The following is a 16422-nucleotide window of genomic DNA, read 5'->3' as shown; positions in this document are numbered from 1 at the left end:
ATATTTTAAAATCAAAGAATTAAGCTCTGACCTTAAGAAACTAGATCTTCTATACACTTATTTATTTTTATTTACTTAATCCGTGTTAAAAATATCTGTTAAAAATTTGAGATAGATTTTAAGATTTCCTAGTATCAATATAATTCAATGTCTCCTTGAATCTTCTGTTGTGTGTGCTTCATAAAAACTTTGCTGTTTCTATATGCATAAATATTAGTATATATTCTACTTAATTTTACAATTGTAAATATTAGTATTATAATGTGATTTTTTGTTTTTACCCTTTTATGGTTTGAGTTCTATTCTGTCAAATATCATGGTATTGATCTTTCCAATTTTTAATTTGAATTTGCTTAGTAAGTATTTGTTCTTTCTACTCTTTCAACCTTTCAGAAATATCTTTAAGGATTCTCTGCTCACATCATAGTATTGGATTTATTGTTAGACAAACATTTTTTCTTATAATAGTTAATTTGACCAGATAAATATATTCAAACCAAATTATATCAGAGAGAAAGGGAGGTTTGTGGTGGGGGCAGCGGGGGAAAAGAGAGAGAGAAAGTGGCGGGGAGAGAGAGAGGAAGAGGTTGAGATTTTTACTATGTGATCTGATTTTCCTCTCTTTATCTCTCTCATACATACATTAACATACAGGGAATCTTGTATTTTTAACTAAAAAGTTATTTTTATATTAGCATACCAATGAGGTATCTCTAATTTTCTTTTTTTGGTATATTTAATGATTCCCTACTTTAAGCATTATGAACATTTTTATATCTGTTTCCTCTTTTACCCATAGCATCTAAATAGAGCTAACATACTTTTTCAACATTTTTAAATAATCATCAACTTTATTTTATTTTTTAATAGGCTCTTTTTATTCTATACTAATTTATGTTATCTTATATCCATATTGTCAAAATATATCACCATAGCATTATACAATGTCTTTCTTAGGTCCCTCAATTAGGCTAAGTTCTACAGGTAAATTTATATTCAGTGTTCAACATAAGCCATATGCTGATAACTATCTATTCTTTTTATTCATTTGAAGCTCAATCATTATTTGACTTCTGAGAAAAGGTTCATATGAAAAACATCCTGAGAATCTTGAAATTTTGCCAGTGTGTCTGTAACAATTATACTTGTCAGTCAATTTGCCTGGCTATAAAACCCATGACTAAGTTGGCTTTCTTGGTGCCAGCTAAAATATTACCCTAGCAAAAAGTGTTACTGTAAAAAATAATCTAAGGCTAATTGATTTTCTTCCCCTTATAAATGAGTATGTCTTTTTTTTTTTTTTCTTTCTGAAGTTTTGTTTCAAAGTTTAGTACTAGAATATGTCTTGGTATTGGCTGTTCTATGGTATTTTTTCTAGTTATGTGGTATGACATTTTAGTATACAGGTTCAAATCATCGTTTAGTCCAGAGTACGTATTAATTATAAAATTTAGTATTTATTCTGTTCTAGTGCTTTGATTTTTTTCTGCTGAGACCCATTATCTGTATGTTGGACCTCTGTTGCTTATCTTCAACTATTACCTTTTCACATTTTAAATTCTTTCCTCAGTAACTTCTTTATTTTACTCTTTTCTTCTTTCCATCTCCTATTTATGTTATGTTATCTGTAGCACTGACTCACTCTTTTATGTTTTCTAGGTTACTGTTTAATATTAAAATAACTATTTTTATATTTTCTAACTTTTTCCTGATCAGCATCAGCTCTTTTTAAATTTTAGTTTTCTAAAACATTTAATTTCTGAATTTTTGGAATTATAATCTATGTTGTTCTATTTATACATTGATTACATTTTTAAATTACATTATCCTGTTTTTAATATTAGCTTAAATTTTGTATATGCTTTCTAGGTATGTGTTTCTAATTGGCCTTTATTTCCTGTAATCCTGCTCATTATTCTTTTGTATATTATAATGTCTCTCCTCTTTCCTTGACCAATAGTCTTGTATTTTTCAACCTAACTTCTACTCTGAACAATTTCTTCACAGTGCTGGTTTTTATTCTTGAAAGGATCTTCATTTGATTAATTTGAGAGTTCCTTCATTACATCCTGGCATCTTTTGACCTTTCCACAATCCTCTTGTATTTCTTGTGAATAGGAGCTGATAAACTCTTCTCAAGTTCTGGCTGTGTTCCCAGATTATTCTGCTGAGACTTCCATTCAATTGTGATCTCTCAGTTTGGTAGTGATGACTTATTAATAATAATGTTTTAGAGCTCTTTTGTTGTCAGAAATGTAGAATTACCTTGGCCTTCCTCCTGTTCCTCCCAAATAGTTACTGTTGTCACATGTCTTCTTGCTTTTATGAATATTTTTCACTCAACTTTGTGTAATTTTTGTCCATAGGTATCTCATTTTGTTAGTCAAACAGCTCATCTCTGTTAACAGAGGTATTCATAGAGATTCAATCATTATATCCCCATTTGTCTACCTAGCCAATGGATTTCTTTATCTCAGTACTGAAAGATGAATGGTAAATTCTCAACAGATGAGCCTTAGAAGGTAAATGGATAAGCATTTTAAACAAAAGATTTAACAAATTTGCTGAGGTGAGAACTTGTACATCAAATTCAGAAATCAACTATTTGTCCAGAAAATGGATTACATGTAATTAATACATTTAGGGTAAAATTAAAACAATTTTTTGAAGCTGGGTCACAGGACTCTGAATGATGGTATAATAAATGTCTTGTTATTACTATTTATTATTTTATTTTCCTCATCATATTTCTTTGGCTATTGTCATAAAGCTTCCCTGATGATTTTTTAGCACTGGATTGTGACAGATGTTTAATGAAAGTTGAAAGTGTTTTTATTCAATGCCATAAGATTTTCAGTAGAAAGACAGTATGCAAATTTAAATCATAAATAACTGAAGTGAGAATTAAGATGCTTTTTCAAAGGAATATATAAGTAGTATCTTAAAAAGATAAGGATATAATGGCCTTAGAGTTAAAGAATAATGAAATTAAAGAATGCATAATTCCAAATCGCTTCATTATTTTGGAGAAAAAGTCTAATTTTATTTCACTAGAGTGTCTAACTAGACAGAGAAGAAAGTTAGTATAAGACACATTAGGTAAATGGCTCTTCCAAGAATTACTATATAACTAGAAAATATCTGCTGAAAGAGAGAAATAAATGCATTTGAAAACTGGTTATTTTCCAAAATCATCAACATTATGGGGGAATTGGTTAAGTGAGTTATGACTCCATCCTTTTAAAGAAACATTGGTTTACAATGCTATTTTAAAATTTTTAATACAAATGAAATATGTTCCTGTTAAATAGTGTTGATGTATGTGTTTATGTGTCTTGTTAGGGCAATGGTTACTCTCACTTTTGTTTCTTTCCAAGTGGAGAATATTTAATTGGTGGAGCACTTCTGACCTCTATTATTTTAATAATTCTCTCTTCAAGGGACACAGAGAGTTTTAATATTATTGGTTTATTTGAGAGGAAATTATTGATTATATTCAGCTCAGTTCTGCAGTTTTCTTTTGGGGACCACCAAGCTGTTTGCCAGATTAAGAATTCTTTCTTACATCACATCATCAAGATTACCAGGGCACATCCTTTAGGTTGGGGAGCTCTGCTCCAAAGTTGTCAGTGAGCAGGTGAGTAATTCTAATTGTGGGATTCAGTTAGCAGATGAATTTAGCTATCATATCAAGTAACTTAGTTTTTATTAATAATATTACTTTTCATTTATTTTATTTCTCTCTTCTTTCACAAAATATACCAAGTATGGAGCATTTTAATGGGTCACCACAAAATAATTTCACCGGTTCATCCAGTGATTCACAAAATCTTTGGAAACACACATAAAAAATTTAAATTGGAATAATTCACATTTCAAAATTCTCTTCTAATTTCACTCTATGAGATATTCATGTGATTTCCACTACTCAGGAAAATATGATTTATTGCTCAATTGTTTGAATATTAATCCATTATGACATGGGAGAACAGTGTAAAACGTATATACTAATTTGTGTTTAGAGATAAGATAATATATTTAACTTCCAATGGGTGATTAAGGTAATTATGCATAATTGGGTTTTTATTCTCCTGAACACAAATTTTCATGACCTAACTTTAGAAAGAAGGTTCCAAAAATTCTAACAGATTAAATGATGGTACAGTATTAAAAAGTTAGACTTATTGTAGCTGAAGTGATTAAAAGCCCAAATTTGAAGAATTAGCCAAAATCATCCATGATATAAGAACTGTATAAGGCCATGAACATTATCTGAATGTGTGTCTAATATTGACATTAATAGAGGAAACTGCTATAGTAAGAAATTTTCATCTACTCACTAAAGTGTATGAACTATTTCTGTCTCCTTGAGCTTAACTATAGACCATTCACACTATTAAAAAGTATTGTGCATCTATTTTTTTGTATAAAGCATGTCATATTATCTGGATATTTAACTTTATATTCAAATATTTAGATTAAATAGACAAAACTTTTTATTGCTATGTGTAAAATTACATATGTAGAAGTTCAAAAGAAATATACTAACACATTAGTAGTGATTGTCTCTCAGTAGTGGATTGATAGATTATTTTTATTTTTGTATGTATATTTTCTATATATTAAAAAGAATTCTACATTAGGATAAGCAAAATAATTAATTTCAAAAAATATTGGCACTGAGCAAACCAAACATCTGGGTAGCTGGCTAGATTTTTGAATTTTCAGTATGTTCCTTAGACATTGGATAGATATAAACTCAGTAAAAGCCATTCATGAAATCTATCTTCACTTATAGAAAAACAAAGGTTTTAATACAAGTGCTGAAAAAAAGTAAAGAAAACTGACTTCCCTACTGGGACAATGCAGTTAACAACCAGATGCACTAGCTTATTTCCTTCCAAAATGTTTGTTCATCTATATCTTGTTTTATGATCCATGAGAAAAATGGTTATATTCTACTGACTATAGGGTATTTTATTCACAACTATAACATAATCAGCATAGCCATGGATGCCCAGTTTGTTCACTTTTTGTCAGTAATATTTACAGGCTGTAAACTTTGCCATCAATTTCTCTTTTCTCTGTGTAAGAAAATTAGAGATCTCTACTATAATTATAAAGTCTTTTCTAGTAACTTATAAGCATAGACATATAAGGATAATAATTAGCAATGGTTTTCATTCATATCCTCTTGAAGCAGCTGGAAAACTTTGAGATTTCCCAGACTATGATTTTCTAATAGTGGCTCACATTAAAAATTGGATGTAAAAAGAAAGGCTCATAACAACTCATCTATTTTTGATGTAATACAAAAGAATATAATTTTTAAAATGTATGTCACCATGATTTTATAAAAGCTAGAATTTTTATTGATCAGATTAGCAAAATTCTGACTTGCCAACTAGCCACAATTTGGCTTTACGCATTACCTTTTCTATGATAAGTCACTTTCCTTCCTTTTTGAGAACACAAGCCTATGAATCAAAGGCAGTAATATTGCATTGGAAAGCATATATTAAGAATGATATTTATTTTACTAACATAAGTGATTTTTTTCTTATTATACCCTGTTCTTGGTGTTTATGAGTTTGATAGAGCTTTTTAGTTTCGAAGGAGTTATTCCCATTGTCTTCATTTTCACTCCACTATCCTCTATTCACTTTTTCTGATCTGAAAAATACAATAGTGACCTAACATTCTAACTTATGTTATTCTTATAGCATTATCTTTAATGGCGTTTTCTCATCATCCTAAATCCATGTACACAAGCTGGATTATTTATTATATGGGATTGGGTGAATTTGATTAGCAATTTAGAAACCAACATACTTAGTCCACTTGTTAAAATGGCTAATTCATCTCTCTTTGCAAACATTTTTTTTTAAAACTAGTCAGCCTCTTTGTTGTGCAGAGCTTATACATTTTATAAGTAAAGCACAAATAAATTAGAAGAAAACATTACTGAAAATGCATAAAAGAGGAAATCTAATCAGTCAACACACTTAGGAAGCTGTTTTTAGTGTCTCTAGATAGGTTGCAAATCAATCTGCAATGCAGTGCCATATCAGACAAATATTCTTCAGAAGGCAAAACTTAATTCTATTCATAAGGTTTAAAACAATATGCCTACATTTCTAATGTCTTGAAAAACTGATAAAAAAACATCTTTTGAATCAGCAATACATAACAGGGTCTAAATATATGTAGATCTTTGGAAATAATACTTGTAAATGTGAAAATGTACTCAAAGAAAATAATCTTTAAAAAGAAAATAATATGTCCAAAGATATTCATAAGAAAATTCTTATTATAATATTAAGTGAAGAAAGTATCAAAAGTATATTATCCTATGGTTAAAATAATGCTTAAAAATACATACACAAAAAAAATTTTTTAAATGCATGTTCTGGTAATGATATTTGGTGAAATGTTGGGCAAAATATTTTCTTTACAATTTTAAAAATCTTATCTTAATATTTTTCATGTGAAAAATATATTTTTTTAACAAGGCAACATTATCGTTTCTGCAAATCCTTCTGCATATGTCCTCAACCTTGCTTAATACCATTCAGTCAAAATATATAGTTTGATTTTGATATTAAAATTCCTTTTTATGTAAAAATTATCAGTTCTTAATGACTTTTCTCTCCAGTATCTGATATATAATTATAAATGAATAAATATTTGTTAACTATATTAGCCAATGAAGATAAGATTGCATATATTTTATTCAATTCTACCACTTCAAATTATCTGTTATATTATAATGAGTCTTACAAAGTCCATTTAAATAAAAAAATCTTATGTAATTATTATGCACATTGATGTTAAGTTTTTCTTTCCTTGATTTATCTGAACACTTCTTTAGATTTATATATAATTATATATGATTTTTATAAAGCTACTATCTTAGAGGCACAAATTTTATGTTTAGTACACTGACATCTGTTGCTGAATTTAACATATCTCATCATAAATTCCAATATTCTTCTAGCTCTACTGTATTACATGTTTGCAATATAAATGGATTCCTGAATTTTCCAAATATTTTCATTTTCAATAGAATGTTTATATTCTTCTTGTTTTAACTGTCTTAAATCATTCTGTTTCTTGATCGTCTATTTTTCTGTTTTGAATTTGATTTATTTTTAGACTTGAACATCTTATTTTAATGTTGCATCAGTGCATTTTTATACCTACTATGATGATCAAATAGTCAAGTGTAAAGGTGATTGGACTTGACAATTACTATCTTCTATGAGTTTTGACTACTTTAAATACTAAGTATAGAGGAGTGAGCAAAACAGTCTCATGAGTCTTATATAGCATTCTATTTCACTCATATTTGCATTATTTAGACATCATGCATATTCCAAGCAGAGGTAATAATTTAAAGTTATTTGGGTACTTTCTATGAATTATGAATAGAATTGTTACTAAATTTTCAAGATATTCCTGCAAACTATTGCATTCATAGAACATGTATGAACACCTAAGCAAGATTTAAGAACAACTAAAATTCAACAACTTTACATCCAGAATTTCAGTCAAGAAATAGAATATTACCTACATGCAGAAGTACATTTTATGCCCAAACTTGATCAACTGATCTCTTCTCTATGATATTGTACTGATATTACAGTTACTCATAATAGGAATTTTTTTTTTTTTGCGGTGGTGTGCTAGAGGTGATTGCTACTAGCACTCAAGATGTTACATTTTCTTTTCAATTCTGTCTTCATTGAGATGGTATTCTCAGCTTGAAGTCAGTCAAGGCAAAATTATTTGTGCCATGAAAATCAGTAAATGCTACAAATAAGCCCTTTCCACACCCAGACAGATGGGAAATATTTACCAGCACAACACTGAATCTTTGGACCTGGAAAGAACATGGTATATAGATTCAGACATGTTTGGACTCTAACTGTTACTAACCATTTAATCTTAGAAATCTAAATTTTGGTTACTTATTTATAAAATAGGGGCAAAGCACTTTTTGAATGTGATGATAATTAAATGTGAAACCTTATGAAAATTTATTAGTCAATCCCCTGGAACAGAATGTGTCCATCTAAGTGTTAATTTATTTCCCATATGTAATTGGAACAGTTATCAAAATTCAGAAAATAAATTGAACTTGCTTATATATTTTTTTTACCTTATAATATCTAAAATCTGGTAACTTATTTTCTGGATCCCAAACTACATGTATGTTCTTTTAGGAAGTATAAAAGTAAAAGTCAATTTTGTGTGCCCATCAAGTAATGGTCTTTCAAAAGTAGAAGAAGATTTAGCACTGATTGTGGAAATTCAGTCATTCCAAGGAAGATAATTTCCATTTATGCTAATTTTCCAGGAAAAAAATATTTTACATGGCTTTCATATTTCAATTGAATACATTATATCTATAATTGCAAATTTAATGTTTCTTTGTAGGTTTAATGATTATAGTTTAGTATCTTCTTTCTGTTATATTTTACTTAGACTATGTTTTATAGATAGCTTTTAATTAAGTATTGAGGAAACAATCATTAATGCCAATAAAAGTCCTCATATCCTTTCCAATCCAATGAAATCTTCATTTATTTCCATAACCAAATATAATTAGCATATGTTAAAATCCAAATAATCTAAGTTTGAATTCCTATTCAATTGAGAATGTCCTCAGATATAATACAGTGTGAACTTGGAAAATGGTAATATTATTTCCAGTTTAGAACACTAGAGATAGTTGGGCACAGTAGAGGTGACTCTTTAGACTGCTTTTAAAAGATGACTGGGATATGGATCTATAGCTAGACTGAATGGTGCAGGATATAAATATAGGGGGAGGAGGGAAAATATTACTGACTAGTGTGATGGAAAAAGCCTTAGATGGTACAGGAAGTCTAGTCAGATAAGGGACAAACTTATGAATATTGATTTTTTTAATATATGATTATTCCATAAAATATTTTAAAAGCTTCCTTGAATCATTCTCTTTTAACTAGATATTTCAACACAGATGAAATGTAAACAGAGGAACTTTGTCTCTCCCATGATTAAGCATAATGGCTCAGTAGACGTTTATTGGTAATTATAGCATGCCAACTCATGAATAAAAGGAAATACATTTTAAAGATATATAACATCATTTATAAAATATGATTTACATAAAAGAAAGTCCACTTATAGGTATTATTGGCCCTAAGAGAACAAGAGGAGAGCAAGGAGGACTATGCCTTATTCAACTTGTACCTCAAAGGGTTAATACATGCCTAGAACCAAATGAGAGTTTATTATATGTTTGTCAAGTCTATTCTGAAATATAAATATTACCTGTAAACTGACAAGTCATGTATGACATATATATATCATATATAACTAAAGTTATGTACAGAATTAAAGAGGCTTCTGCAATCATGTTTTTCTTCTAAACATTCTACCAAGGAATTTATGGATTCCTAATTTCTTGGAACATATAATGTTTTCTTGGCATCTTTCTCTTCAAAGTGAATAAAGCAGAACACCACCAAAGCAGATGGTGTGCTTTCAAATCAGTATAAAAATCTCAATTTATATATATTTAATGCTTTTCTTAAATGAAATTTATTTATTTACATATTTAGTTTTTATTGGATGTGTGCATACTGCTTAATTATTGGGAACTATGCCAGTTTATTCTTAATTTAAGTTTAAAAAAATTAAAAAAATATTTATTAAATGATTACCATATGCTAGCATGCAGGTAGTGGTTACAGAAATAAATGAAGCATTGTTTTAATTTGAAGGTTTTCACAGTTAAGAAGGGATGTCAGTCATATAAATAATTGACTATAATAAAATGTGATAAATGATAATTATGGAATTTTGTATAAAGTAGTATGAAAGCATAAATAATGAATAAATCTGCTTTATGATAGCTTGCCTGTGTGTTGATCACATTTAAGTATGAGTTTTTTTGTAAAAAAAATTAATTAAAACTATAATAACACTCCTTTTTCCTATAAATATTTGAAATATCCTATAATTTGAGAGGAAGAAATATTTAACAACACAAACTCATCAACAGCAAATAACAAGTGAAGAGCTATTTTTTTCCCAAACAGCCTTATGTGACAGCAGTTCCTAATTTATGACCCGCACTACAGTTCTAAAAGTCAGAATTCATTCTTTTCAACCTTGATGCTATACTAGAGAAGCAATGCAGAGTCCAAAAAAGATATATCATCCTTCGGATTCAGAGCTTCTGCGGCTCCCCTTAAGAATTACATATCATTTATGAGCATTTTCATGTTCATAAATTATGTTTATTAGAGAGGCTTATTGCTTAATAACCTTTGGGCACATTTACAAAAGTAATAAGACAATCTCTGCCACTGCAGCTTCAATTTAATAGGCAGCAGAAAAACAAAACATCCTTAGCCACTTGAAGCACAAATGAAAAACAAGTCCAGATAAAATTTGTTCCAAACCTCAGGAATATAAAGAGAGATACCAACATTTCAAAATTTATCCTTGCTGTGGAGAAATAGTCATATTTATTATCCTTTTTATGTGTGTGTGACATATATTCTAAGTTTTGGGACATGTACAAGGTTAAGGTTGTGCATAAGCCTGCCAAATAGATTCAGAAATAAAACCAAAACCAAAATAAAGGATACAGTTCCAGCTTTTCAGTGAGGCTACATGATCACGTGGGAATCAAGAGTTGACTCATTGCGGTCAACATGACTCTGAGTATATTCTACTACATCTTTAATGTTCTTATTTTAAGTGAAAATATATTACACTACCATCTAAAGGATAGGATTTACTTTTCCTTGGCTGCAGGAATTTAGTATTTGCCCTGACTGATGTCAAACAGAACATGAGTTAGGAGCATTGTTAATTTCCATGTTAGAAAAAAATTTTTTTTTATATCCCTGGATGCCTGTTATGAGTTGAATTGTGTCTCCTTAAAAATGACATGTTGATGTCCTAACCCTGGGAACTTCTGGATGTGACCTAGTTTGGAAATAGAGTTTTTATAGATGTAATCAAGTTAATGAGAGGTCATACTGGATAAGAGTGGGCCCTAACCAATGACTGGTGTTTTTATCACAAGAGGGAACTTTGGACAGTAACATACAGAGAAGAAGGTCATTTGGAGATAAAGGCAGAGATCGACTTGATTCACCTACATTCCAAGGAATGCCATGGCTAGAAGAGGCTAGGAAGGATTCTTCCCCTAGAGCCTTCAGAGAAAGTATGGACCTGTTATTTTCGACTTCCAGCCTCCAGAACTGTGAGAGAACAAATTTATATTATTTGTAGCACTTTGTTACAGACACCGTAGGAATATAATGCAGCGCTTATTCCAGAGATAGAAACTTTGTGTTAAGAAATGCTATAGTTTTCCACTTAGATCATTCTCTGGACAAAGGATCATCCAACTTTTTCTATAAAGGGCTAGATAGATATTGTTTTTTGGTTTTGTAGGCCATATGATCTCTGCCACAATTATTCAACCCTGCCTTTGTAGCACAAAAGCAACTATAGGCAATACATAAATGAACATGGCTATTTTCCAATAAAGCATTATTTATAAAAACAGATGGCTGATTCATGTCTAGACTGTCTCATACTGCTTCATTTCAACTTTTTCATTTTCATACAGATTTCCTGATTTATTTCCCTTTGGCTGGTATGTGAAAACGTGCTTTCTTCTCGGCTTTTAGATTGATGTAACTTTGGATATGTTACCTAAATGAGGTAGATAGAATAATGGTCTCTGAAAGATGTCCATGTTTTAATCCCTGCAACGAGTAAATATGTTACCTTATATAGTAAAATTAAATGAAGTATCTTCTGATGGTATGATTATCCTGGATTATCTGTGTGGTCCAAAGGTACTCATAAAGGTAATTATTATCTGTGTGGTCCCAAAGTAATTATATTGCCATACTTCTGACTTGAAGATGGGACCATGAACCAAGGAATGCAGGGGATCTCTAGAAGCTAGAAAAGATATGGAGTCAGATCCTTCTCAGAACTCCCTAAAGGCAGGCAGCCCTACCTACCAATTTTAGACTTCTGAACTCCAAAACTATAAAAGAATACATTTGTGCAGTTTTAAAGCACTTGATACATGATAATTTACTATAATAATAATAATAGAAAACTAATGTCAGGTTTTAGCTTCTTATATTCCAAGAATATCTTTTAGACTCTTACCATTTCCATGTTGTCATACTTACTAGTAAGTGACACTCAACAACTTAGTGTTTATTGCTAGGCATGCTCCATAATTCAAGGCCAGTAAACTTGGGCCCTGCTTTTCTGAAGCGTTGAGAGAAAAATAGGAATCAGAACAAAAACAAAATAACAAAATTCTTAAATGTGAGCCTTCCTTGTTGAATCAGTGTGATGGCTGAATGTGTCTTGCCATATATGATAGAATACACAAACTTAATCTTGAAAAAGAAATGCACTGGATGTGCAACATTCTTGGTCTAGACCTCAGGGCCTCCAACAATGTTGGGCTGGCACTGATTTCTCTACCAGAAAAAGAACCCCAGTTGGAGAAGACTCTTGTTCAATATACATAGGAGATGTATGAACAAATATTGAACCTTAATTCTTATAAGATTCCTATCAGAAAAAGGAAATTTCTGATTATTTCCTGGAAGAAGTGTTCTCACATATATCCCCGGAAATTGAGTTCATTGCTAGCTTACAATTCCTTCCCCCCAAAATATGTAGGAGACAACTTATAGGAAGTGCAAATTAGCTCACCAGAACTACGGAATACAGGTATTATAAAGTACTCCTTGTTCGTTCATATGTTCTCCATTAAGTTCAGTGTTGAACCTGGGCAATGATTATGTCCCTTGGGAAAATTACCGAACTTCCAATCTTCCTCAAACCAACCATTGAAAAAATTTTACCTTTCGGTATAACAGCCCTTTACTGAAAACTAAATGTGTACCCACAAGTGTGGCAAAGGAGCCTGTCATTTCGTTTCCTTTTCATTCCCTCCTCCATCTCACAACAACATCCCGTGGCTCTGAGTGTCCCTCACTAGAATCATTCTCGCTCAGGCTCTACTAGGGACTTCAAAATTCTTTTGCTGCTACTTATCCAGAAGAAACAAAGTACAATAGAAGATAAACCTGAGAAATACACGAAATACACCCATAAAACAAATTGGTTGTATAATTTTAACAGATAATTATCCATATGAAAAGAGAGCAAACTACTACAATAATTTAAAAACACTTTGCTTTTTGTTTGTGGTGTTTGGTGATTGGATCAATCAAAGTGGTGACGTCATTGAAGCCTGCTTTTAAAATATGAAGATAGGGGAGTATAGATCATAAACGAATGTTTATAAGTGTAAAGGTATTAGGCAAGAACACAAAAACTCTGAAAAAGGCCCTCAGAACAAAAGCATACAGATGACAAGGAGGAAGCTATTCAAGGAAACTGTTTCATCATCCATGCTGTTGGTTTCTACAGATGGTTTTGCAATACGATCTGATAAGTAATTATTACTATATTCCTACTTACAGAGTACCAGAGATTTCTTAACATATAAAAACTTCATGATTTTAATAACTCAAAGTTCTCCTTTTACATTCTTAAGTAAATGAATTTGCATTGAAAGACTATAACTCTGACTATAACAGCAAGAATTAATAAATTGTTTTACTTGTATTTGTATCAGTAAATATCTAGGGTTTTTGAAATTACCAGTTCTTCAGTGTTTTCAAGCAATGACTATCAATGACAGATATTTTCAGATATTCTTCATTTGTTTCTCATGAGCTGTTTATAGCACATAAAATGCATTTTAAGATACATGCACTTTAAACTTTTAAAAACTTTTCATTAAGTATAACACATACACACAAAAATACAAATGTGGAGCTCCACAAATGATCACAAACTAGATGCCCATGTAATCACTACCTTAGTGAAGAAATGAATTGTTATTGTTTCCAGATGCCTCTTTCCAGAGCCCTTCCAAACACCCCTACCTTCACCGGAGCTTCTCATTTCCAATATGTGTCAACACTGTCTGTTCTTCAATCTTATATAAAGTATGTATTATTTTGTATCTAGTTTTGTTTATTGACATTTTTATGAGAGTCATCCATGGTGTTTGTGGAACTGTAGTTCTCCTATTTTAATTTTATATAGTATTCAATCATGTTATCAGAGAACAATTGAATTCTTGTTGTTGGATGAGTTTTGGAATATTATTAAAATGTACTTTCCTACACACGTGTCTATTCATATACATATAAAGAAGTGGATAAATCAGTAAGATCCAAAATAAATTAATTATTCAAAAATCAGCTCTAAGGTGGGAAATGTCTCTTGGTTGAAGTCACATAAAATTAAGTAAAGATATTCTTTATGTATCCTTAAAATCTTCCAGATATCCTTCTGGGAAAAGAATCATTGTTTAGCTTAATTATTAATGATGCTACTTTATTCTTTCATATTGGGAGCTTTGCTAATTTATAAGAAAATATCTATTAAATTAGTAGGTCGGATATAGAAAATTTGCTCCTATATATAATATGAGGTTTTCTCATATGCTACTATATGCCAAAAATTTCATACACATGTTAAAGGGAATGATTTATGTTATTTCTATTAAATTGCTACTGTTTTGAAGAGCTATCACAAACTTTGATATGTAGTATTTATCCATGTGATGAGCACATGTAAAGTTTTGGGAAACTGTTAAGTTATTACACTTATTATCATTTAAACAGTGACCTAAATTGTAAAGTTGAACTCTGGAGAGTGAATTCTCTGGGAGTAATGCTGTTTTCCTACTGGTTACTGACTAGACTTTTGACTATTACTGAGAGTAGAACACTGTATCCATGGAAACAGAGCATTTAACCTCAAATGGAAATATGTTCAAAATTTTTCTGCTCTTTATAAATGTTTTCACAGTTAAAGACAATAATTAAGAAACCAAGGTTAAGCATTTCCTGACATCAATGAAGACATGACTTAAAGGCCTGGAGTAAAATATTGTTAGTCAGCTATTAATGCCAGAAATAGGTCCCAAATCTACAGGTCATAGTTTCTTAAATATTTGGTAGTTGATATTTATTGCTAATTCTACAAATACATGGTGCATATGAAAAAGGAAATAGTTTACATGAGTGGAAAAGTGTTAAATTTGAGATTAAAGCTAATGCAAAATGTTTCATATGTCGGTCATCAGAAAAACAGAAATAGGAGCTAAGAGTTGTGTTATGTGAAACTCAGCACTGACCAACTGAAAAATTGAATGCATTAGCTATAAAACAAAACTATGTTTTATTTCCTATTTAGGTCAACATATATTATACATGCATCTAATGATGCATATACTCATTGGTTAGTTTTATTATTTAAAAATACCTTTCTTCATTCATATTTTCTGATATTTTTACCATTAGAAATGTGTAGTTATAATTTAGTAACACTGCCAATTTTCTTGAATTATTTTCCTAAATAATTTCCTAGAAATTATTATTTTATCTTATTTAGCTTAAAGTGAAGTATACATTTAGATATTGTATTTCCTATAATGGTAAATTTGATTTTGTCTATTAAGAAGGTAGTGTCAGAACAAGAGACCAATATACTAAGAAAATAATATGTAGATATTTTATTCTTTCTGGATCATAGTTTTTTTTAGCTTCTAAAATTTAAATATTGACTTTTATCTTTCCTTATCTTTTGATATGTTCTAAATAGGTATATTCCCTTCATACATGTTAATATTTTTTGTATAATCTTGCTTCATGCTAAGCCTAATGAATTCTCTGATGATTTCTACCAGCACATTGAATGAGAAGTAATTTAGGTTCTATATAAACTCTTCTAAAATACTGAAGGAATGGAAATCATGCCCAAGTCATTCTAAAAGACCAGCATTTTTCTGATACCAAAGCCTGTCAATTCATTATAAGTAATAAATAAATAAATAAATAAATAAATAAATAAATACAGACCAATATACTTTATGATCATAGATGCAACAAATATTTTTAAAATTTTAGCCAAACAAATCCAACAATATATAAAAATGATAAGTCATCACGACCACATGTGTTTTAACCCCAGGAATGAATCATTGCATTCACAGTAGAATAACAATTAATGTAATTTGCCATATTAATAGACTAAAGAATAAAACCATATGGTTACCTCTTTTAAGATAAAAACGAACAAAGACAATATCCATCCCTGTGAAGAACTCTCAGAAATCTAGGAGCAGAAGGCAATTTCCTTAACTGATAAGAGACAGCTTTGAAAAACCTACAGCTGACATCACTGAAAAGTAAAAGACTAGATTCTATTTTCCCTTAAGATCTTGAACAATTCAAAGATGTCTTATTTTACCACTTCCATTCAGTATTGTACTAGAGGTTCTACATGCACCAA

Source organism: Pteropus alecto, unplaced genomic scaffold (assembly GCF_000325575.1).
Source record: "Pteropus alecto unplaced genomic scaffold, ASM32557v1 scaffold185, whole genome shotgun sequence".
Taxonomy (NCBI): Eukaryota; Metazoa; Chordata; class Mammalia; order Chiroptera; family Pteropodidae; genus Pteropus; species Pteropus alecto.
This window is presented reverse-complemented; position numbering follows the sequence as displayed.